This window comes from Oxyura jamaicensis, chromosome 7 (assembly GCF_011077185.1).
Source record: "Oxyura jamaicensis isolate SHBP4307 breed ruddy duck chromosome 7, BPBGC_Ojam_1.0, whole genome shotgun sequence".
Lineage (NCBI taxonomy): Eukaryota > Metazoa > Chordata > Aves > Anseriformes > Anatidae > Oxyura > Oxyura jamaicensis.
The window spans coordinates 32,414,823-32,440,048 of NC_048899.1; the positions used below are offsets into that span (position 1 = coordinate 32,414,823).

The window sequence follows — 25,226 nt, forward strand, 5'->3', positions numbered from 1 at the left end:
GGGGGGAAAAAGCGTCCATGTGGTGGGATTTTAGAGTGAAGCTCTAGGGAAGTCCACTTGTTCTCTTCTTCATCACTGTACAACAGGTAGAGCTGTGGACTATACTCCGATATACAAATACACCTGATGATGTGTATGGGACGTGTTGTCTATCCCAGAACAAGTCCCTTTAAGAAATGTTTCTTCCCATATAGAAATTGGAAGGATGAGCTTTTACTCCACCGGTTAAACTTTTCATATGAATGGTTGGTGATGCCATATTTTCATTAGCAAGGAAATCAACAGATTGACCATGCTGTTGACTCAGACTTCAACAGTTCAGGAACTTTTTTGTCCATCTCAGTAGGAAAAGGATAAAAATCACACGTCGAGTAGGTGAGCTGCTGCCACTTGTAACAAGTTACCACAGAGTCATCCAGGTCAACATCACAAAAGCCTCTTACACACCTTGGCTCATACGAAGTACGGACAGTGTTCCGTGTCCTGCCCTCCCGGCACTCACTGTGCACGAAGGAAGTTACATTCTGCAGGTAAGGAAGTTCCAATATGTTTTATGTGCACTTCTAACTTCAATTCTGTGACATGCCAAGAAAAATCATATTTGATAATTGCAGTCACAAAGAGTGCATACTTCTTTGGGGAAAATAGCTATTTTTAACCCATATCTATTAATTTTGCTTTTTTTTGTGTGTGTGTGTGTGTGTGTGTGTGTGCATGTCTTGAGCAGGTGCTTTAAAAAAGCTAAATAAAAACAGACCAGAAAGAAGTCAACACCTATGTATCTAAATCAGCTCCTCTGGCAGAAGTAGATAGCACCCGTTTGTGCCAGTTGTAATTTGTCCTCTATTTCTTTACTGCATCCCGTTCAAGAGTATTTCCGTTTTATTTTTTTTTGCATTTACAAAAGTTTGTGTTTGCAGAATTAATTTTGGTACGGCATACTTTCCCTCAGAATAAGTAACCCCCAAAGGTTTGTTGTGCCCATTATGTGTAGTCCGATCCTCTCCTAGCATCTCTCTTCTGCAAAAGGTAGAGGTTGTGGGGTACAGTGACTGTCCCATGTCACAAGCAAGACCTCTCAACTTGGTTTTGGTTCAGGGCTAAATGAAGAAATCAGGCCAAACTTCTGGACTCATCTGGTTTTGTACAGCTGTCCTTTCAGGTTTCTGGTGCTCTTCTGCTTGTGGCGGAATCCTGTTCTCACAGAAGTCGCCAGCAGGATCCTTACAGTTGCCCTCTAAAATTAAAAACTCCACAAATTAATTCAGTCCCCCTCCAGAAGTCATTTTAGGCCTTTAAGACCAAATGCACTGAGGAGCAGCTGAGGATTTCACAGCAGAACGTGCAGTGCAGCTGCGTGCCTAGTGAGCAGTGTCACACAAAATGAATTTTTCTTCCCTTTCGTGTATTAAAAGGAGCAGTTGACAAGAGACAAACTACGCTGTTGACTCAAACTTCAGCAGGCGTTCCACAAGCCACTGCTTTATGTGAGGCAGAGACCAGCAGCTCCATACAATCATCATTCATTTTGGGAAGTTCTTCTGCAAAGCCCAGATTATAACAGTTCAAAGGAAATAACTTCGCAACTGTCAAAAGGCAAGAACACGCTCATCTTTTGAAGAAGTCCTATAACAATGACTGTCATTGCGAGGAGCAAAATTATTTAAGAGGTTCATAGTCAGAGAAGGGGTGATGTTGTGGTTGTTAAAGCACAAGCACTTAACCAAGACGATTTGGGTCTTTTTTGTTTGTTTTAAACTCTGCCACTGTCACCTGGGGGACTTTGGGCCAACCCCTTACCCATCTGCATTTCTGCCCCTCTCTACACTTCTCTCGCTTTGAGGTAGCCTTTTTTTCCTCAGTTGATTCTGACTGTTAAGATCTGGGTGCCAGCAGCTGCAGGACAGCAGTGGCAGGGTGAAGCTGCAGTGACAGGAATGCCCCAGGGAGTAAGGCATCGCCAACCTGGGCACCACCTCCAGCTTTGTGCTGTCCTGCACCTGGTGCACGAAGCTGGATGCCCTTGGTATCAAAGTCCAAATGAAGCTCCACCTGGATTCCTAAGACTTAAATCTTACCGAAGAATAAGTTGTTCTCCAACACCACCTGAACTGGGCAGTAAAGCATATTCCTGGGTGATGCCACACAGGTTCCAGTTGTGCACTGATGTTCAGCAAGCAAGTTCAGTGCAGCAGTGACAGCAAACCCCATTTAGGCTCCATTCCAGTGAGTTGGGGCAATGATAAAGTGTTTCCTAATGTACGGCGGACTTTAGCTGGAAAGTAGTAAATGGTGACCTGAGATCCATGTTTGGTCAACTCTCTTTTCCTTTACCCCTCTCCTCCTCCTCAGCCCCTTCCCCCCTTTTTTCTTTTCCTCTTGTGCATGAAGGAAATTGCTTTGTAGGAATTAAAAAATAAACAACTAATCACAGAAAAACTCCACTTTGGTGTCCTGTCACATAGATAGCCTGATGCTTTGCAGAAAGATCAATGCTTTTACTAGTCAAGAAAATGTGTATTTGCTTACAGTACCACTTGTGTGAAACTTTTAGTAATCAATGAAGAAAACATGTTATCAGCAGATACTCCATGGTAGAGGAAAGGTTAGCTCAGAAGAGATTAGGTCTCATGGAGCTAATAGCAATCATATACTGGGTGCCGGAGAAATTATAGCATCTGCCTCCCACTGCTAGGAAGGATCTTGCCAGAGGTAGCCACACCTTGAACAACAAAGCTGTGACATTCTGGGGAAAGCCTCCATACTTCTCCCCTCTAGGATCCTTCAAATAATAATAAAAAACCAAAACCATTTACTGATACTTAGCTTCAGAATTACTGTTTCAGCAATCCCTGACAGCTTCCTGAGGTGACCAAGTACAGTACAGGCAGAGCTGCTTTCTGTTCTCATAAAGCTCCATCATCGAGAGCTAGTCAAAAAAATATTCTTCCAGTTTTTACTCTCACTAGTGATGCACTTTGGTTGCAGCACATGCTTGAGGCCAGGCAATCACAAAGCACTTTAAAATACCTTATTTCGCAGAACAGCTGTAATCACACATCCCACCCTCACAAACAGCCACGCAGGCCAAGGCCAAGCAGGGATTGTGGTGCTTGATCACTGCCCCTGCTGCCTGCGTGCCCAGGCCAGCCTTCAGATGTCCCCGCTGAGTACCTGCCCTGCAAAAGGGAGTAGGGCGATGTTACCCTCTGCAGGACTTCATAAGAGATGAAATTTCACACCTGGTTATTCCCTGCAACATGTATTTTTAAGTTACGAGAGTGTATAACAATTCACATCACAAAAACCCGCATCACATTATTGAAAATAAGGAGTTAGCAACAAAAATGGCAAAGAAAAAAAATCCGCTTCTCCACGGGAGCTTCAAGAAAGTATAAAATACTTTTAAAAGCTAACCTGCACTAATAGGCATAACAATACTTGTTCCTTGGACATGGCAATGTCAGAGCGTGCTGCTCAAGTTGTGTTGCTTTGGAAGTGAACTTAGCTCCAGGAACACATTCTGTTCCCCATTACAGCAGCCTCCTATACACAATCCTTTGCAGTGGGTCAGCTTCTTTCTTAGCTGTACACAGCCTTTCTAGGCTTAAAAAGAAGAAAGATTCCAAATACAGGTGTTACTTTGATAGTGTCCCCACATATATCCCCTACGGGCATAGAGGGGATGGAAAGGAAAGAGTAGGAGCTACACAGCTGCTGTTATTTTGTCTGGAAGAGGGACTTGGAAAGAATAATGAATTGGCTTTTCCTTTAGGACTAGCCACAAAAAGCCAATGTGGGTGAGACTGGAAAACAGAAGCAAATTACTTGTCTTCCAACAAATTAAGGAAATAAAGGCAGTTCCTTCCTTGGAGCAGTCGTATTTATACAAATCGGTGTCTAGAGACACAGCCTAACCCTACAGGAACAAAGCTCTGCGTAATGAGCCCAGCTGCCTATCTGAGAAATTCTCCTGGGCTGATGCGACAAAGACAACATTCATGTGGGCTGCTGCAGAAGTCTCATAAAAACTACCCTCAATTCCTGTTTAGTCGCTCCTACCATAGAAGAAAGGAAGGGGAGAACTCCTTGACTTTGGAAAGGAAAAAATGACTTTGGTCCTGTAGGCAGGATCCATGTTTGTAGGAATAACTTCATTAAGGCCCAGGATCCAGTTTGTGCACCACAGCTACACACACTGACCACCAAGGCTTTAAAACCTCATTTAACTGGGATGCCCTCATTTATCAGCTTTAGTTACTGCTACAGGATTAAAGTTACAGGCTACTGCATTGAACTCTGCAACTCTGGGTAATTAAAATAGTGATTGTATCAGAACATTTTTTTTTAGAGAGGAAAGGATGGTCAGAAACTTAATTGTACGCATGATGATTTCATTGCTTAGGTGAGAGGCTGGGGAGTTGCCTCTTCTGCCACCAAAGTCTGTGAGCAGCTTTGAGAAGGTCTGTCTTCTCAGGTTATCCATAGGATCTCAGACAGTGTGAGATTTGAAATAATCACTTTAAAGACCATAGCTTAAGAGTTGAATTCATCACCGGGGAGAAGTTCTGCAGAGAGCAGACTACCAGAGCTCTTACAGCATCCAGATTTTGAAGGACTACCTGAACCAGCCTTGACAATCCCATAATTTGTGCAATTAAAGTTTTGAAAACCCTTTACCCTTATAGCATAAAACTGTATCAGGAAGAACTTTACATAAAAACCAGTTCCACAAAAATAACAACAAGTACTCAGACAGTAAGTCCCACTAAGAGACTTCCTGCAATACACTCTGATTTGCCCTGCTTGCATTTTACAATTTCTTACTGGAAATCAGTCCTACTAAAAATGTAGTTGTTGTGATACGTGTATCTGGTACACATTACTCTTTCCTTTAAGCTTTCCAATAATCATGTCAGAGAGGTTAACAATTTATGTTAGCTTAGTATTTCTTCTCTTCCTTTACACGTTGCACAACCTCTGTGTTTGGAAATAATTATCCATCCTTCCAACAACTTGCCCCCGAATTCGTTACGTGGGATCCTAAGTAAATAGGAACCAAATCAACGCCTGACCAAGCAGAATAGGAAAGTTATTTTTAACAATCCCACAGAACCAGAAATCCCGGAACTGAAGCCCCAGTAGAACTGATTTGCAACAGCAAACATGCCCAAAATGAACAGAAATCCATATTTTGGCTTAAGACACCCCTAGAAAGGGATATGGAATGTTTTAATTGTCCTTTACAAGTAAACTACTAGTATGAGATGAATGAGAAAAGAACCGGTCACCTCACTGAGGACCAGAACTGAGGACCGTCTGTCGAAACTGAAGGAACACGAGTGCTACTCTAGTTTCTTCCAGCAGTTTCTCTACAAGCACAGAGCTGCAGCAGTTGCACTTGCTTTCAGCTTTCACTTCACAGGTCCAAGGCTATGAGGAAACCATCAGGCACAGCTTTGGTGTAAATGAAAAAAGCTACTTTGTAATCACCATTGAATTCTCACTTTTGATCTAGAAAACAAGCACCATCCTTTTGGCTTTTTTTTTTTTTTTTTTAAGAAACAAAAAATGATATCCTGTTCCAAGCTTTTCATACTCAAAACAACTCTCAGCTCCCTCTTGAGACTTGAAAGTTATGAGATGTCTCCACCCCTGTGCTGCACATGGCTGCAGAGATATTTATCTGGTTAAGTTTGATCAACAGAGGACACGTACTGATCCAGGGTTTTGCATGGAACATGACCCAGGCCAGCCCATGCAATTACTTTTTATGGTTCAGTAGAAAATATCAACAAAACTGGCCCTACCAGGGCTTTTCAGGTCTCTGGAACGGTCATGGAAATTTAACCATCACCATGCTTACTAGGACAGGCTGTCCTCAAGGTTAACAATTCCTCCTAAGTTATTCTTACTGCACTCAAGTTCCAGTAAGGGTAAAATGAATAATTCTTTTACTAAATACAAAATACAAGCAATGCTATTCCACAGTTAACAGAAATGAACACAAAAATCACAGACACAGGCACTTATTTCTCCTACATCTTTCTGATGCTGCACAATCCACCTAACGGCCCGCTAGGTATTCAGCTGAAGATCCATTTTGTACAGAAACGTTTTTGTTCTTTCACTGACTGCTTTTATGGAAGAGGATCTAGACTTAAGGCTCTCATTTCCCTTTCCTCTCTACCACTCTTTGAAAGAGCCACACTCACATTTTCAACCCTGTCTCTCCTTCCTCCCCCAGGATTTCTTAATTTCCAACTGGCTTGGGAATAGGGTTTGATCCTCCATTGGCCCCAGCTCTGCCATCAGCATGATGAGATGTAATTATCACATGCTCAGAGTGGAGTCAGCTCAAGAATTTGCAGCACCTGAAAAGCCCCAAAGAGACCCCGTAGGCCACTGCCTGCTGAGGCAAAAAGGAAGCCAACCCCAGCTGACAGGGCGCAGTGTGCTACTGCCTCGCGACTGGGGAGGGACGCAGTGGTATACAATCCTGCTGGAGGGATAATGAGTATGATAAGAGACTATGAAAGATGCACCAGGCATACTCCAAGCTAAGTCTTCGCGCAGTCCCCCATTATCAACAGCCTCTTCCCGGCTGTACGCCACCAGACTGTGGACCTCAGGACCAGATCCAATGAGCACAGCAGAAAACAGTTGTTGCAGAGAGAAAAGCGTGTGCCAAACGGCACCCGTCATAGAAACTAAGCACAAGAGCTATGAGGGATGACACAGGGCAACAGCTCTCTTAGGCCAACACCTTCATCACTTTTACATCAGCTCCTGCATGTCCTATGTGAGTCCTCATCAAGGATATGAAGGCAGACCTAACGTAAGAGGCATCTATTCGCAGAGATACAGGAAAATACCATGTGCACAGGAGAAGTCTCCCCTTTTGCTACTAGCTGGAGTTCAGGCTGTGTGAGACTCATCTTCATCCACTAATTAGCTTTCCCTCTGCTGCTGTTCCACATGCTCTAAGGTTGGGGACAGGTTCTGTCCTCTGGAGTTCTCCAGAGGATCAGCAACATAGGGAACAAATAGTAAAGCCGAAGTAAAATGAATAGATGCTTTAATGCAGAAACCAAAGAGCACTTTGATTTTCAGGAAAGCAGCAGAATAGCCATTCTCTAGTCCTGTGGGCAGTATAATCATAACGGACTCCTTGCAAGCCTTTTAATAAAGAAGGGTATATGTTCAGATACCCAACGATTTCAGAGTTCGACCTTCCAACGACATGAAGTTGCAGTGGCTATAGCTGTACCAGAATCACTCAGTAATACTGCCCAGGGGAATACTGCAGGAAAGTTCTCATCTGTTTGCCATTATAAATTATGCTGACCCTTCAGTTGGACTCATGTAATTTTCCCTGTGGAGTCACACCAGAGCCATACAACTTTTCAGCAAGTCATTCTGGGGGAAAAGCCCAATAGAGATCTGCCAGTGTTTTGGTAGAATTTAAGGACTAATATACAAAGAAAAAAATCCAGCTTTCCAAAGGATATTTAACCGCAGGGAGGCCTAAAGAGCTTTTTAGCATTCCCGAACTATTTCCTTAACACCTGTGTAGGAGCACTGTAGTTTGCACAGTTTCACACGTAGCTCCACCTAAGCTGCAGAGATCCGGCAGCAGCGTGCCCATAGGTCAGTAAGCTCCCTGGAGAGACGCTTGCTCCATGTTTAATTGTGCAAAGGAGGCTCTGATGTGCAAACAGGTGAAGCCCAGCCAAGTGCTGGTACAAGAAGAAGGAAATACAGAAGTACTAATACATCCTCTTCACCTGTTTGCATGCTTTCTAAGCACCTCTCTCGTTTTCCTTGAGGTAAATGGTGTATTAGCTGAATCACTGGACCTAGGACCTAACATCATTGCATATGGAAAAAGTACACAAAATGCAAAATGTCATTATGCAGGAGGACATAGATTCATCTATTGATTTATCTTGAGTCAGCCAAGCCTGTTTCAGATCGAGACTTTGTTTGAAACAAGTTTTGCCGTTGCTGGCCCTGAATGCCCATCAAAAAGGCTAACAGCCCGGTTTTGGGTGGGTCTCTACTCGTGTACTGGCTTCCTCATCTCCCACCTCATTTACTCTGTAAATTTGTTTAGAAAGGAGTCATTTTTATTCTGTAACAAAAAAATACTTACTTAGCCCTGTTCATCAGCAGAGTCCCCCCAGATACCCTAAAACATACCGTTTATTACAAGTCAGCATGCAAAAACAACTAGTAACAGTGTTAGCAAACTATTGCAGCCATAGCTGGTTTGGTCTAGCCCATTTCTTTAAGATAGCTAACTTCTTCGCGCTCCCTTCTGTACTCCTACTGCCTTTGTGCTTGGATCAGATCTTCAATGCTATAATAGACCAGTGCTGCTAAAACTTATATGCATGATTCACGTCACTTAAATATAAAATTGTTGATTTTTGACTTATTTTATCCTCTGTATTTCATATACATAGATAATTTCCATAATACAAAACTGGGGTCAATGCTTCTTTAATTGCAATAAGTAACAGTGACTGGTGATGAGTAGGACTTACCTGAACAAAATACTTTCTTATCTATCAATAGATTTCCCTCTGTGAATACTTGCAGTTAAAAAAAAGGTATTTTAACAAGAAAATCAACCTCTCAATCTAAAGATTTTTAATGTTGATTCTCTTGAATTTGATTGCTTTAACTGCATTAATTTTCACAGTATAAGTGTACTGATATTTAAGTTTCTTGATAAATGTTTTTAAAGTTTTATAATTTGACATTTATTTTGGCAATAAGCTTATTTTTTTTTTTATGAGCCTCCCTTTGGCACTCTCTCTGTGCTCCTCACACATCAGCAATTAACAAGGCACTTTTAAATGCACCCCAACTGCTGCAATATGATCTGTCACCGTGAAATTTGCAGGAAACTTTACTCACAGTTAAATAAATGAAGCCAAGACTGACTGACCATTATATACCGCAATAGGAAGGAATTAGGAGTTTCATATAATTTCATATGATAAGACATAACAATCGGTAGAAACAAATACTTGTTAGTTCTGGAAGACATTCTCTCATTTATTTATTATTTCCTGATAATAATAATAAAAAAGAGAGACAACATAGGAAAAATTATTCATTCCCTTAATTTCAACTGCTTGTTGAATACCAAATGGGTAAAGAGAGTATTCTCTGATACAATATTAGGCAAAAAAAACACTCAACCATCTATAAAAATCTTCTCATTTGCATTTTAAAATCAGCACAATGATCTGTTAAATAGCAAAAGTAAATTTTACACAGGCATATTAAAAGCAGCAAATTTTGAAGGCTCGCTTCTAACCTAGCAGGGCAGCGTGGCTGTTCAAACCTAGACGTGCATTCGTCTGCGCACCTATCACACACGGTATCAGCAGCGACTGCGTGCAGCTACTTCTGGTAAGGTCTTTCACCTCTTTACATTGTCGCTTCCTCCCAAAACACGAGGTTAAATCAAACGCGTTAATGGCCTCTTTCAGAGCTACTAACTGTAAACCTCCTTCAGAGCAACATTTAAAACATTCAACAAAAAAAATCTCTCCTTACTTACAAGGCAAAGCAGAAAAGGAAGGTCATTCATGACACCCCATTCACTATTTTCTGTTTCTTTCTGTAAATATTACTGTGCTACTGAAAAAAATATCAAGTCTGAGGTTCTCAGATCTTCCTTCAGAGTTTTAATCATTCGCTTCCCAAGAAGGGGTTTAACAAATACCACAGTGTTCTGTCAATATTTGTATGCAGCACCACACAGGGCAAGCTGCCAAACTTGCATGGTTTAAAGAGCCAAGGGTGGAAAACTGACACCCTAACAAACACACTCCCTGCTTTGTCCCAGTTAAGGTGGTGCTAAAAGTGTCATCTTTGCTGCCGGACTGCGGTTGAGGACAGCTTTGTTCGACTGCTGTGCTTCTGCAGAAATGCAGCGTTTAATAATCGCGTTCACCAAACTTCAGGGGTTTGTTTCATGCCCAAATGGTTCTTAGGCAATTATGAGCCTTTTGCTTTCCACCAGCTGCACTTTAAATGTATTTTAATTGGCTGGAATTTCGAAGGAATCCATTTGGCAGTCATTTACATTTGAAGCACGCCCCTAGCAGCTGAAACAGGCCCCAGAAGCAGCCCGATTACTTCATCAAAAGGAACTGTTTGAATACCGTTGACTCCTACATAACTACAGTGAACTCCATTATATAGGTGTGGTGATGCAATTAATAATTCCTCACTACATTTTTGCTTATCCTGGGAGCACAAAGCCTTACGAACTGAGAAACTGAGAGCGGCCTGCAGACCTACAGAGCTCGGCGTTAGTTTTCCAACATCGCTGCGCTTACAGAGAGAGGCCTGCCTTCTGCTTCTTCTCTATCTGATCTGAGCCACTATGTGGAAATAACAATGGAATGATTGTTTCTATACTTGCAACACATCAAGAATGTTACCAGCTGGATTTTCGTATATGAAATTATTTTAAAAGCTAATGTGCTAGTTATTCGAGGATCAAAGTATAAAGCAAAATTAGTCCATTACATTACCAATGGCTCATTTTTCCCTTTCTCTTTATTTTTGGGGTCCTATGTGCACTGCAAGCCAACTTCGCCGGGCCTTAGGTTAATGCAGCGAGTTCATTCTGCTCTGCAGTTTGTAATGCAGAGGTTTAAGAGCTGACAGCGTTAGGGAGAGCTACCAACAGCTGCTCAGAGAAAAGAATGAGAAGACATTAATGAAAGAACCACAAGAATTCACACTGCAAAATGCAGTATTTAGGCTGAATGTAGCAACATTAAGAAGTCAGATTTAAAAACAGAGAGGCATTCCAAGTGATGCTGATTGAACGCCTGGTATCTGAAAAACCCAGAGCTCTGCAGCCCATGAAAACTCCTGTGAAATTGTAACTGCTTGAGAGTTCACTTATCATCAGTGCACCACGGAGGATGAAGGCGCAAAAGAAAAGGGATTATTCTCTAGCTGAAGTACAATGAGAACTGTTTTTTACATTTAAAAGGTGAATAGTTCTTAAGTGAAGTTATGACAATACTTGCCGCCTACAGAGAAAAGCAGCATTTCAAGCGCATTGTATGAAAAGGAGAAGGATTAATGCCACAGAGAGAGACCATTATACTGCAGAAGGGTTGCATATTTTAATAATTTGACTCCATCCAGCTCTGGAAATTTCCATAGTTAACTGGCTTATGCTCCTAAGAAGTACAAACCCTCAGCGTACTAAGGTCTTGAGGGAACTTACTGGAAGTACCACTTGGGAAGAAGAAAAAAAAAAGACATGAAGAAGCAGCCAAAGCAGATGATAAGTGATGAGAAGCCCAAGGATTTGTTAGCTTTTAACTACCTCGTGATACTTCACTGAGAGAGGGTCAAGCAGCCATCCAGACCCTGTCCACATTCTTACGGTAACCCAGTGTATCACAATCACTTCATGTATTTTATCCTCAAATATATTCATGATATACAGAAACATCCTTGTCTTCCCGCTTTTGACGGCACAATACTTCTGACCAAACTGGGACACGAACCCAGCACCTCAATGCCTTCCTCTTTTCATTATGCATCTGTAGTTGTCCCATGCAGACACACACTTGCAGCTCCAACACAGGTTAGAACTGACCCAAGTGAACAGCTAAAAAGCACTAGGAAGTATCATAGATCTTTGAAAGCCAAAGGGAACAGAAGTGGAGGCTTAAATCCAGACTTTCCATCCTCATCCAAGGGGAAACAGATGATTAGAGAGCACCGGTCACCTTTATCTCATTTGTAGCCTACCAAAACTGATGACAAAACTCCCAGGAGGTTCAAAAGGTGATATGGGTGAAAGAAGGAAAATGGAAAGAGAATTGCAGCGATCTCAGCCATAAACAAAGAGAAAATCCTAGAACATTTCCAGCAATTACAACTCATCATATTTCAATCCTTAACCACGTTACCTATAAACTTTGTGTATTTATTTAAAAAATAAAAGCCTTCCTGATGAATCTGCTACAGTGCAAGTATCTGAGGACGTATCAGCACAAACCATGCGGTGGACGAGGAGGAGGTCTAGGCGGGATGGCTAAGGGCAGCACGCAGGACAGCCTGCCCCATCCCGCTGCCTCTGCCAAGCCCTGATCCTCAGAGAAAGGTCGGAGTTCTATTCATGCTGTCGCTCTGGGAATCCCTTGCGTTGTCATGGGCTGCGTGATGACAGCCATGAAGCCTTGATGTGGCACTGATTGTTACAGGACACTGAAGACAATTGGCCATTATTTAGCTTCAATATCTATCTTTACTATTATTTAAATCGGAGACACTGGCCAGTGTTTCCAAAGAAACAGCGCTGGTGTGATTTTCAAAAGAAGGAGACTGATTTATTTTCAGGACTCATGTGGGATTCGAGTCACAGCCACAATAAGCCTCAGAAAAGCTGTACACTAAACTGATTTTCTGGTAACAGTTACACAAGAAAACCCATGCATTGACAAAAACTTAAGCATATGAAACATTTACTATTAAGACAGTTAATAGCCCTTAGCACAGTGAAAAAGAAAAGCATTACTTTGATATTTCAGAAACTATTAAATAAAGAAGACATTGAGAGAAATATGGCTGCTATCAAAGGGGAGATAATCAATCCTTCAAAAGCAGGGGCATCAAGCAGTAAAGAAGACTTCCACCATGCCTAATGGCAATTCTCTGCTGCCTTCCTGCTCTAACCGCTGTTGGCATTCAGCTGGACGAGAGGAAAAAAACATTACAGTACTACACATAGGCACGAATTGACTATGGCAAAGGAGAAACCCCATAGTGAATGAAAAGCTGATTTTCCCTCATGCAAATGCTACGCATCAATGAAACAGTTTCCAGTCAAACAGAACCATCTTGAGGAAATATATAAAGGCTATTAGCATAACTGATACCTGGTTAAAAATGAAGGAAGTGAGGCAGATGAGAATGCAAGCACGGAGGATTTATTAAAACACCAGCAGCGTCCTAGCGAAACACATGACAAAATGCAAGAAGAATGATGTCTCTGAAAGGGACATTAGAAAGAATATGGCCTCTGACCAGCATGCTAGAAACCAGGAGGTAGAACCATTAAATAAGGCTTATTACAGGCTTTTAAAAATAAGGTGAGAATACCAACCAGTCAAATATTTCTCCTGAATCCGGAGATTGCCCACCTGAAATGCCATGAAGGCAAGTAATTAGATGATCAGACTCTCCCTGGCCCTAACTGAGGTGGATAGGCAGAAGGAAAGCAGAGGAAAAATTGCAGCCCTTGTGCTCACAAAGACAAACCATACCTTCTGTACATTTCTTATCACTTTCTGCCTGCCCATCTTCCTTCTGCACACTTCAAGGTTTCCAGACCTGGGCAGGCAAGAACAGGATATCAGCAGACTCAAGCTCCACTGGCCTACAATATTCTCCTAAGCATCACCACAAAGGCTGTCATAGCACACCCACAACTCCACCATGCTGTGGTGTATGGGGAAGGATATATATGAAAATACACTTCCTTCTGTGACCTATTTAAATCTGGTTCTGCACCCCTTGCTCACAAACAAACTATTATACTCAACTATGCCACTCCTGCTGCATCACACTACTGACTAATGTTGACATATCCCTATTGGAAGCATCCCCATGGCTGAACAAAAGCAAGATGGCCAATTATTAATGTCCTATGCTTCTGAATAGTAAAGTCGAGGCTTTGTAAACAAAAGAATGCATAGAAAAGATACCTGATTTTTTTATTTATTTATTTTTTGGATGGCAGAACAGGTGAGGAAGACAGTCTCCTTCCTCGTGCATCTTGACTTCTTGACAGCAACAGCAAAGGGAGCTGGGGATGTCAGAAAGTAGCCCCTTCCTTCACAGTAGGCAGCACTGAGAAGTGTTCCCATGTTGTCAGCCTCCTGGGATTTCAAATGTCATCTGTCTGTACCAACTTGGAAGGAAAAAAGATCTCTGATACTGGAACTGGAGCACAGGGCATGCTGCTGAAATACCAAGAGCGGAGATGATAGGCAACCTTTGACAGACCAGTTCCCTAAAGCTAAGATACGTGTGTTGTTGGTCCATTATCTGCTACACGCACTCCTGTGACTTGGCATTTGCTGAACTTCCACACTCTTCAAAGTAGGCCCAAACAGTGTTAACGTGGAAAAGATTTCTCAAAAAATAACAAAGTTTTTGTGTTCAAAACCAAATTCATACCCTTACCAAATATGGCTAGGCACAAAGTCATATTACTTAGCATTAACATCAGTTTGGAAGTTTAATGTGTATTAAAACCCATGGACTCTTTAGCATCACTTCTTAATTTTTCCTTTCAAAATATGATACCCACAAACTCTATTGTTCTTACTTTTGCGTTCCCTTATATCACTTGAAAATAAATAAGGTATTTTAAACATCAGCTAGTATTCAGAATTGCTGCAATCATATGCCCTGCAAGTTGCTGCCACCAGATAAGGTAATCTGCTCCTGAAGAGAAGCATGTGACCAAGCAGGGTGGATATGAAAAAGCTCAGACCACCCATTTGCAAGGGCATGGTCTGAAAGTTCACGTTTTCAAGGCAGAAGACAGGCGCGTGCAGAAGACAGTAAAGGTTGTGGGAGAATGCAGTTGCCTACAAACAGGTCTGGACAACATAACTGACTGCAGGGCAAAAGTAAACAGGCGTGGAGCAAAAACAATCCAAATTATGCATCTTGTGTGGATGCACATTCACCTCCAGGGTCGTCAGTCTGCTGCCCTGGAGAGATGCGTCATCTTCAGGTGAACAATATTTCCTTTGGTGCATTAAGACAAATGCCATTTTCAGTTGTTCCGTGCTGGTTTACCTTACAACCAAGCAGAGTCACATGCCAAACTGTGACAGCTTGAAAAGAAATAAGAGAAAAACTCTGTCTAGAGAAAAAAGGATCAGGGTGTCACATCCCATTGTAGATATTTAAAATTATTTACAACATAATCTGCTATTCTAATAGGTCATCTCACTGGGGATTAAATTAAGAATCAAGAGTGCTTAGAGTTAGAGGAGTCAGGGGGAGATGCAAGTCCACAGCTGCTCTTTCTTATTACCTCTGTTGGCTTAAATTTCTATTAAGCAAACAGGTAGAGGAAGGCCAACAGATGCTCAGCATAGGAGACTATGGTCACCTAGAAAGGTTTGGTTTACACGTTCCTATCAAAGCCTTGGTCATGAGGACTCAGCTTGTAATAAAATAATGCCAGGAAAGTTATTTCAAGGAAAGCATTTTCAATAAATATAAGAAACAATGACATTTTCATTAGCTTTGTAAGACAACCTGCAAAGACTTTATTATTATTATTAAAATATTAATTGAAACAGCACAGAATAATAACACACAGCGTCACCAGAGAAAGTGGTCAAACACTGAGCTTTGTGAAGTCGTGCTGTGGCCCAGGATACCAGCCATACTAGCAGATTATCGGTGCCTGCATGGAGTCCCACTGGTGCTGGGGAAGTTACTTTAGCAGAAAGTACCATATCACCTTTTAATCACTCAGGTTTTCAACACTACTTAGCAATTACCATAACAATGCGTACATTAAGAATTTTGTTTCACATACTCTTTTAATAATAGTACTTGGAACTCTATACAGTATCAGAGATCTCAGCATCTAACCCTTCCCAGAAGGCAGGCAAAAAGCAAATGTCATACTTTCATAATGCATTTGGGTACTGCATAGATGGGAAATAATTAAAGCAAGACTTAATTAAAGCTTTTCTTCTCCAGAGACGGACAGGTAAAACATAACTTACTGTATTCCTGAGTACTAAAGAGTCTAAAATTGTCTCTCCTGTTACACAATTGTAGTCTTTCTATGAGGCAAAAGAGAAAAAACAGTAACGGCTGGGAGTAAGTTTTGCTTCCACCTGTACCCTTCTCAGTCTGGACTAGTTTATAATACCTGGAAACAAAATAGTCAGGATTTGTTCTGCTTAGGATAGAAAACTTGGCCTTTGTAGCATGCTGGTGAAACATTGTATGGGTGATCCCTTGGGCTCATGCTAAACTGCATTGCCTTCAACAGTGCACCACAAAAAATTAAGCAGGGTGGAACTAGCCACTTGAAAGTGTGTCCTTGGGCACATTACTTAACTTTCTTGGTTAACAACGGGGTTTCTTTATGGTGGTACTCACCACTCACTGTCTGCCGGCATAGAAAGTACATCCACAAAGGGAGCATCGCTTGTTGGCACCACATTACTGAGCACTATATAAACTTAGAGTTGGCTGCTCTGTGTTTGGAGGGAGATCTCCAAGACGATGGCTGGCCACAGTATCCAGTACAGTGCATGGGGAGAGATTTAGCAAACAAAAACAGTAGCATGTGCTGAAGCCAAGTACACATTAAACCTCAGTCCCTCTGTACTTGAAGCACCTTTTCAGAGCTGGGCAGAAATCTTTCTGCCCATTTCTATTCTAACCTGTGGCTCCATCTCTGACAGGAACTGGGCAATGCCAGTTCTGTGACAAAACTTACACCTAAGGATGCCATAGGCAGCAAGCTACTATGTTGTGTTCCTAAATAGCAGCTAGAGGTAAAACATGTAGAGGAAAGGTGCCACCAGACTGTTTTCAGCACCAGCAGTAAGCCAGCAACAGACATCTACTGAAACAGCATGACTCCCACTGCAGAGACCCTCTGATGAGCTGCACCAGGCACAAGTCCCTCATAACATCTAATTATTTTTTTTTTGCTAGGGTATTATACACAGGAAGGCTGGGCTGCACTAATGCTGGGAACTGTTTAATTTATGTTTGCTTTAGGGCTGCCATAGAATTACTTCCTTGGACTAAGGAAAGGCCTAAAACAAGGGGTGGGGGGGAACTCCTTTTGAAAGTCAGCCTACTCGCATTAAAATGTTAACCTAAACAGTGAAGTTAGAGGCCTGGCTGCCGAGGTCTGAATAGGTGTAACAGGCACTGCATGAAGGTGGGTGAGCGGGCCTCTGAGCTGGGGACCTGTGTGTGGCTACTGACTTCAGTCTGAGGGTGACGCAAAGGCAAAGCAGGGACTGGAAAGGCAGAGCTGGGCCAGGAATCGTGGCCACAAGGTGGAAAGAAGAGAATTGACATCTGTCAGATTCAGCTACAGACTTACTGATATCCTTTCTTCTTAGTTCCTTGTTCTGCAGAATAGGGATAACCTTTTCTTCTGATGACTGTAGTGGCAAGAGAAGAGCTTCCATCAGTTATATTGAAGATTTTACTTACAAAATTCTCTGCTTGAAGAGACAGTTCAGGTCCTGTAACTGCATTACATGAGAACTATCACTAAAAAATCTATTCACAATGCTGTACTAAGTTCTCCTGAGCATAAAAAACATTTTAGCAGAATTTTCTTTGTAGAAGCATGGGAAAGAAAGGGGGGGTCAAAGAGCTACAGCGTGACTAGTAAACAAGTCCAAGTTTTCTAGGGCCATAAAAATAAAGCAAGACAGAGAGTTCTGTATATTAGCTGTAAGATCTTCCAATTGCCTCACTCTTCCTCCAAAAGCAAATAAAGCTCTGACCATATCATTCTTTGCTGAGTTCATTCGTCCTCCACCAAACAATTCAGTGGCTGAAATTTGAACACACAGAACTGCAGGGTAGTGGTATTTACAATTACTCAACTAAGTGGACATGAGCACATATAAACAGTCAAACCAGATTTAGAGCGTTTTGGTTAATGAACCAGCAAAAGACAGAAAGAAAGGCAACAGAATTGACAAAGAAGGACATAAAAATAAAGCAGCCAGTCTGGGAAGAGGTAGCAAGTTCAGCACTTCAGTTTCCCAGACCTGATATTCACTTTTAAGGATTTTTTCCCCACTTCCCACATCACACCTACAATTTCTGACACCTTAAGGTGCTATAGGATGGGCAGCTGAATCTTCTGTCCTGTTTTCATTTCCAAGACAACAACAAACATTCACCAGATCAAAGGAGATTTGTGCCAGGGCATTTCTTCCCCAGTGAAATAGAATTTGTCTTCTTGACCACACAGCCCACAGACAACTTCTCACAGACGCATTTTAAGTTCAAACTATTTCAATGGATTACTTAAAATGTCTTCTGATGACAAAGCACTGTTAATCATATCCCATAGTGCAGGAGCAAGAAAGGACAGCTGGACGTCTGCAAGAACAAACGTCAATTCTGTTTGTAGTTGGAGTTTCCAGAGCCTCAGTAGTGATGCTCTGAATCAATGCATCCTTTAGCTACCCAGACCAGTACCAGGTGTTTTGAGATCACATTTATTCTTCTGCAGTTGCAACGGCGAGTCAAACACAGTATGTTTCTGCAAATCATTGCTTACACCAGCTTTCCACTCCGGGAATCTTATTCAAGGGTCTCGTGTTGATACACACCGAGAGTGAATAAGGCCCTGAGCATTTGTACAATAGAACGGCACTTAACTTCTAAACATATTGCCCAGCTGTAGTCTTATTAAATCTAAATAAACTGCATGTCTGAAGCAATTTTCTTCCTTGCATGATAAGCCTAGTTTGCTTTTGTTCTGATCCCTAAATAGACCTCTCCCATTTGTGTTTAGCCAAATATTTTGCTGTAAAACTTTAACAAGGGGAATGATGATTCACCTGAATTATAGCTATACATCTGCAGTAACTGTTTGCAAGGATGCTTGGATGCTCAACACACCCATGAGATAGCTTGCAAAATAATCCACAGGAATGCACATGAGAAAAAACAGCCATAAACACACCAAGATGAATCTGACTGGGGTTTAGTCAGTTAAGACAAATGTTTTTTGCACTAAGCAATTAGAGTCACAATTAGAAGGTGTTCTCTTCACTACGTGGTATGTGCATATGGTTCAAATAAGAGAAATTGTTAGCGCTTCGGTCAGTAAGCGCATTCTTAAAAAGTGCGAGCAGACGGGGTGGATAAAGAGCCCCAGACCAGGTTGGCCTTGGATCACGCATGAAGATTGATTGAGCCAGAGCAGTTGCAATAACAAGCATTTCAATCATGCCCTAGGCCTCCCTAGGAAAGCGCTTTTAAAAGGCAACAATAGAGACACTACTGCTGATACAGGAAAACTACAGTGTGTATCATCTGGATCTCCCAGATGCTAGGCTGTGCGCCCGTGATGGATTGACTTGTCTACACGACGGGAGCACGTGGGGAGCGTTTCATTGTTCTTTTCTTCTGCAGCTATTCTTTGGACTGACTGACTCTTCACAGCAATGGGGCACTGGGCTGCACGGGGCCTCAATGGCATCACATTACTTTTCCTCAGCTACCATCGCTAACTATATTCTGGTCGGTACTCTTCAATAAAAAGTATAAGCCCAGCTTTTGATTGTGCAGCAAGCAGTTGGAAATGCAGACCCAGACTTTAAGCCATAATAACCCTAGCACACAGAACATATTTCATGTTCTATTTTTATGCTGCTTCCATGCTGTAATTAAAAGGGAAGATTACCACCTCTTTCTTCCCAATTAAAAAATCTCCAGATGGAAGAAGATTGGGCATGGCAGATAGCAATCCAAAAAGAAAGATGATAAAGCGAAACAAAGAGGGAATTTATCTTAGTTTTATCAACAAGTTTTAGGGAAATAAGGAGTTATGTTCATTAAGAAAAATAGCAATACTCTTTGCAGCACCACTGCAGTAGTCTGCAGCTGCACAGTGGGAAGTGACAGAGAAGTAACCCTTTTATATGAAAAGGTTATTCTTCATATTGGATGGAAGAAACAATAGAATTGGGATATGTTCATTTGGCCCATGGTCAGAGAAAAAAAAAAAAAAAAAAAAACAGGACTAAACATCACTGTACAAATGATGCCACAACTTTGCAGCTCAGGAGCTATATTGGTCTTTGAGGAATTCCAGGCTGTTCAAATTGTTCCTATTGTGCTGGGGGACTGATTCTATCATTCTGTCCCTGGCATCTGATGGCAGGACATGTGGGAATGGCACAGAGCTGTGCCAAGGGATGTATAGATTGGACATGAGGAAAAGTTTCTTTACCATGAGGGCTGGCAGGCACTGGCACAGGCTTCCTAGGGAGGTGGTTGATGCCCCAAGCCTGTCAGTGGTCAATCTTTGTAGGTCTGTCCCAACTGCACTATTCTATTCTAATCTGCCATGGAGTTCCTGGAATAATACCTATTTATTCTGACTGTGCAAGAAAACATGAGACATTTGTTTGTGTTGTGTCATAGATGAAAAAGATACCAAAAAGCTGACCAAGCCATAGAACAGTAAAGCTGATTTGCGAGGGGAGAGAGGAGAAAAAGTAATGTTTTATGGGAAAAGATCTGGGAGCACTGGAATACTGTCTTGCCAAAAAACAGTCTGATGGACTCTGGCCTGAGTGGTGACTAGACCTTTGTTAGACAAACAAGAGGGAAGATGGGCTCCTTGGAGCTGCATGATAAAGAGCCCTGCTCCATCAGCTCCTCAGCATCTCGTAGTGCAGAAAGGAGAGGCTCAGAGCTGCTGCTTATTTAAAGATAGATCTGCTAATCTGTGGTTTAATAATTATAAGCAAAGAGCATACAATTTGTTAAGTTTCAGGCCAAGTTTAGTCATATTTCCCCAGCACAGCAAATCCACCTACCCCTCTGGCAAGAAAATGAAAGATGTAAGAATCAAGAATAAACATGTACTACTGGAGGACACACACTGCATTTTTAAGTTCAGACGCTTAGAAGCTTTCACTATAAAGCAGTTAATGATAGGCCAAAACCCCAAAGCTTTTTTATTCTCCTTAACCATCTGTCAGCTTCAGTTGCAGATAAAATAGGATCCTGATTTAAGTTTCCTAGATAAATCCAGCAAAACATCCAAAGTTTAGATCATCTCCATGAAAACTGGTAAGTCCCTTACCAGCAGCACCATGGTGCTTCTCAAGGGATCTTTTTCTTCTGTTTATGAATGGCAAAATCATCACTTCTATATTTTTGTGTGAAATTGGGAAAGTCAGCTGTGTCCCTAAACCTCTGAACCTGGCCCAAGTCAAAGACCTTCAAGTGACTGTGGCAAACTGGGACAGCAGTTCTGGTGCATGCCTCGTCAACGTAAAGCAGTCCCAAGTGAACAAAGAAGTGCCACTATGGATCATTCTAGAAAGGAGACTGACCCCCTTGATTTAAAGCAATGTTATAATTCAGCTCTGCATGCAAAATGCTTGAATTCATATTGACAGCGCCTATGGAATCTGTGGAAACAAGGATTTTTAACTAAAAAAATAAAATAAAACAGAAGGAAAAAATTCCTGACCTCCTCAAATTATGATGTTTACACAAAAAGCAGTATAAAATAATCTGCAGTTATTTTATGCTCTGGTAGCTGATTTCCTGATAAGTACTGAGGGAGCATGCATACGGAGGAAAATCTCTTTAAAAAAAAAAAGTTACAAAGAGAACTGCATCAAACATTTCTCTGAAAGGAGCATGGTTCCTCCTAAAGTACTTCTCAGCACTCTTACTTCCTTCAATTTGGAAAATAATCTGATAAAACTTTGTGTGTGTGCATTTTTGTTTTGTTTTTAATATAATATAAACTAAATAGGGAAAGAATTGTTCAATGTGATTATTCCTTAAGCATGAACATGTAGTCATTTTTTTTTTTTAAAGTGTGGCTCAGGATGGAAACTTTTACATTTCCTTTATAGATCTGGAATGTGCAAAAGGAAAAATGTAGTTTTAGATGTCCAGTGAAACCACAGAGTACTTCTAAGATCTACATCTATATAAATATTAGTGTTCCTCATATCTGAAAAAAGAAATTCTAGAAAACCAAAAACCAGGGTATTAAGATATATAGTGACTTAAATCACAGTAAACTAGAACTGACTCAACAGCCAGCTGTGAAAAGAGACAGATTCTAGATGAAATGGACTGTAACATATTTACAAAAGAAAGCAAGGAACATAACCTTCAACTTTCCCTGAGGCTTCATAAAAGAGATTCAGCTGTGATTTAAGAGATCTGAGGCAAGAAGGCATCACAGAATACTGAAGACCCTTTTTTTTGTTTGTTTTTGATAAATAAATTACTCAAAAACATTACAGACAAGATAATATGCAATTAACTATATATATAACTTTCAACCTCTCTTCTCCCATCACATAAGACAGTAAAAATCTATTACTATATTGATGTGCTTCCATGCAAAGTATTCCTAAAGAAGAAAAAAAAATTAAAGTCATCTTTGCAGGACAGTAAGATTAAAGTAACAACAGTGAGATAGGAACAAGTTTTGCCTTATACCTCTTCCAGCAAAATTAAGTTCAGACCCGTTCTAAAACCCTAACCTTCCAGCAAGCCAGTTTCTCACTACAATGATTCCAGAATTTAATGATATTTTACCTTCTTCATTTTCCTCTAGTATGTACCATCATCCTAGTGCCTTATGTGTGTAGGCTTCAGTCAAGTGTCACTGAAGCCTTTCCTTTACAGCAAAAAAAGCTGCTGCTTGCCTTCCCATCTCCTAATGCAGTTTCATTTCAGGTGAACCTTGTGTAACTCTAATTCAGTTTATGTTAATCTGATGTCACCTCCTCCATTTCTCCTCCACTTCTCCATTTGAGCAGACCTGCTATTCAAGGAATCCTGCCCCTGTGCTTCCAGTTTATCAGACACCAAAACAAGTTTTCTGGTAAGCCTGTGCTGTAATACCAGTCAGATCCATAATTAGAGGAAATAAAAATGTCTTATGGAATATATATCTAATGAGGAAGAAAAAAAGTGAGAAGCAAAAAAAAAAAATCAGTCAGGTGCTCTATGAATCATTATGTGGCTTGTGGACTAAGTTCTTTAATAATTATGGTTTTTGCTGACATGTTGTTTGTATTTGCCTTCATAACTATCTGTATTAATAATGAGTAATTTCATTTGGAAAATATTTACATAAAAGTATTTATTATCATGTAATGGGCATAGATAATAGCTTTTTAAAGGGGAAGCGCAGCCAGAAAATGACTAATACTGCAACCAGTTTTAATGTGCTGCTCTGGGATATCCCACCAGGAATCTATAGATACACAAAGGATATGACTCCAGCCTCAGTTACCACCACTTGGAAGAAACAAGGCTTCACTGGCCCTCAGATTTTTGAATATTCTCTGATTCTGTAGTGTCTGAGCTGGAAGGGGCCCACAAGGGTCATAGAGTCCAAGTCCCAGCTCCACACAGGGCCACCCAAAACCAGACCCTGTGTCTGAATGGTGTCCAAACACTTCTTGAACTCTGTCAGGCTAGGTGCCGTGACCACATCTTTGGGAAGTGCCTGACCACCTCAGGGTGCAGAAACTTTCCCTACCACCTAGCCTGACCCTCCCCTGTCCCAGCCCCATGCCGTTCCCTCGGGTCCTGTCGCTGTCCCCAGAGAGCAGAGCTCAGCACTTGCCCCTCCGCTCCCCTCGTGAGGGAGCTGCAGGCCGCCATGAGGCCTCCCCTCAGCCTGCTCTGCTCAGGGCTGAGCAAACCAAGGGACCTCAGCTGCTCCTCCTTTGTCTTCCTCTCTAGACCCTTCACGATATTCATAGCCCTCCTTTGGATGCTGTAAGAGCATCCTTCTTATATCATGGTGCACAAAACCGCACATGGTACTCAAGGTGAGACCACAACGACACACGTAATGCTATGTTCTGCTCGTCAGACACAAAATTCAGAAGTTTCCACTAATGCAAAGGTTTTCAAAGCCAACCCAGCATGGTCTGCAACCACAGTTTAGATTCACAGGTATAACATTTGTAGGAGTAATTAACATGGCACGTATAGAAATATTTGTCATATTTCACTATGGCCCCACCATTTTCCTGTACTAATTCTAAACTCGGTCTACGCAGATGACATTTTCATTTGGAAACAGAGGAAACACAAAGCACTGTAGAATAGGTAGAAGGCATTAATGCTCTCTCCTGAAAAAATAGTCTGTAGAGAACAAAAAGAAGGATACAGGACTATGCTGATAGATTTTAGATGCAAGGCAATAAGGATCACGGTGACTCTGAACTTAGAACTGCCGAGACAGCAAAGCTGAGGAAAAAGGCTGAACTGGACATCAGCTATTAATAATTCAACTATCCTCCTCCCTCAGGAGCAGCTGAGTTTTGAATCCAAAAATCAGGTTTTCAGACTAACTTTTACACCCAAAAAGGAAACATCTGAGAGAGCACGACAACAAAGCGAAAACAAAAGAATTCTTACATATTGCTATTCCTGCTAGGTGTATCTGTAGCTACCACTAAGCAATGCATATCTGTTCACACTTTTCAACACTTTGCATTTGTACTAAAGAGTTTGTAAATTTGTAGTACAGCTAAGATTAGAAATGATTTTATTGACATTTTTGTTTTACAAAGCATGGGGCTAATTTTACTTTGCATCATTTTAAAGATATTCAGTTGCAGATAAGAAATAAACCTAAGACAAACACAAGCTGCTATAACTTAAAAAATTAAATGGTCTACTGTGGTTTCAAAGCTGCCAATTGTAATCAAATATATTCTTCTGAATACAAAACTGTTGTCCTGTAAAAAGTCTTGCCCAGGAATATCTCCCCACTTGGTGTTTGCTGTAAAAGGCCTGCCCAGTTCAGACAAAAGCAACCTCTACTGAGAGGGTGGGAAAGTGTAGTTAAATGAAATATCAAGGAGTGGACTGGAAATGAACTTCCCATTGGCAAAAAAATAAAAATAAAAAAAAAAATGGAGCAAAGATGATGCAACGTGCTGCTCAGTGCCAAATTCAAAAGGCTTTCCCCAAGTTGTCAATGTAGGCTAGAGGTGAACAACCCCACCAGAGTGAGATGCAGAACGTGGCTATGCCTATAATACTCATCGTAAGCCAAGAAAGGAGAAATAAAACTAAAAAGAATACAATAAAACATTACACACATCATGTGTTTTTCTTCACAGCTGTATCCATAGCTGAACATCCAAGGAATTCTGCAGATGTCTTCCTTACATTCCTCACAAAAGATAAACATCTGCTGGGCAATGAGTCAGAACCAAGAGAATAAATATCTCAGGTTGAAAATACCCGAAGGACTTTGCATGTCTTCAATATCTTTTTGGACTGTTTGACTGTGGGAGTAACACAATACAGTGTAAAGCTAATCCATTTAGCAGACCCACAATTACGAGATACCCTAGTCGTTACAACTTCTTGCTTCCAAACTCAGCAGGTTCTCTGTTTGCTTTGCATGA

General features: G+C 41.3%; 1 protein-coding gene across 4 annotated transcripts in view; it reads right to left on the bottom strand.

Moving 5' to 3' along the window:
* Positions 1-25,226, bottom strand: part of NCKAP5 (NCK associated protein 5) — a 440,247-nt gene that overhangs the window by 388,954 nt on the left and 26,067 nt on the right. Inside the window, exon 1 of one of the 4 annotated variants that reach the window (XM_035332338.1) lies at positions 9,578-9,732. The exons of the other annotated variants lie outside the window; for them this stretch is intronic. The gene's annotated coding sequence lies outside the window, so the exon portion shown is untranslated. Of the gene's footprint in view, positions 1-9,577; positions 9,733-25,226 lie in introns of those variants that run through there. 4 annotated transcript variants of the gene reach the window in all.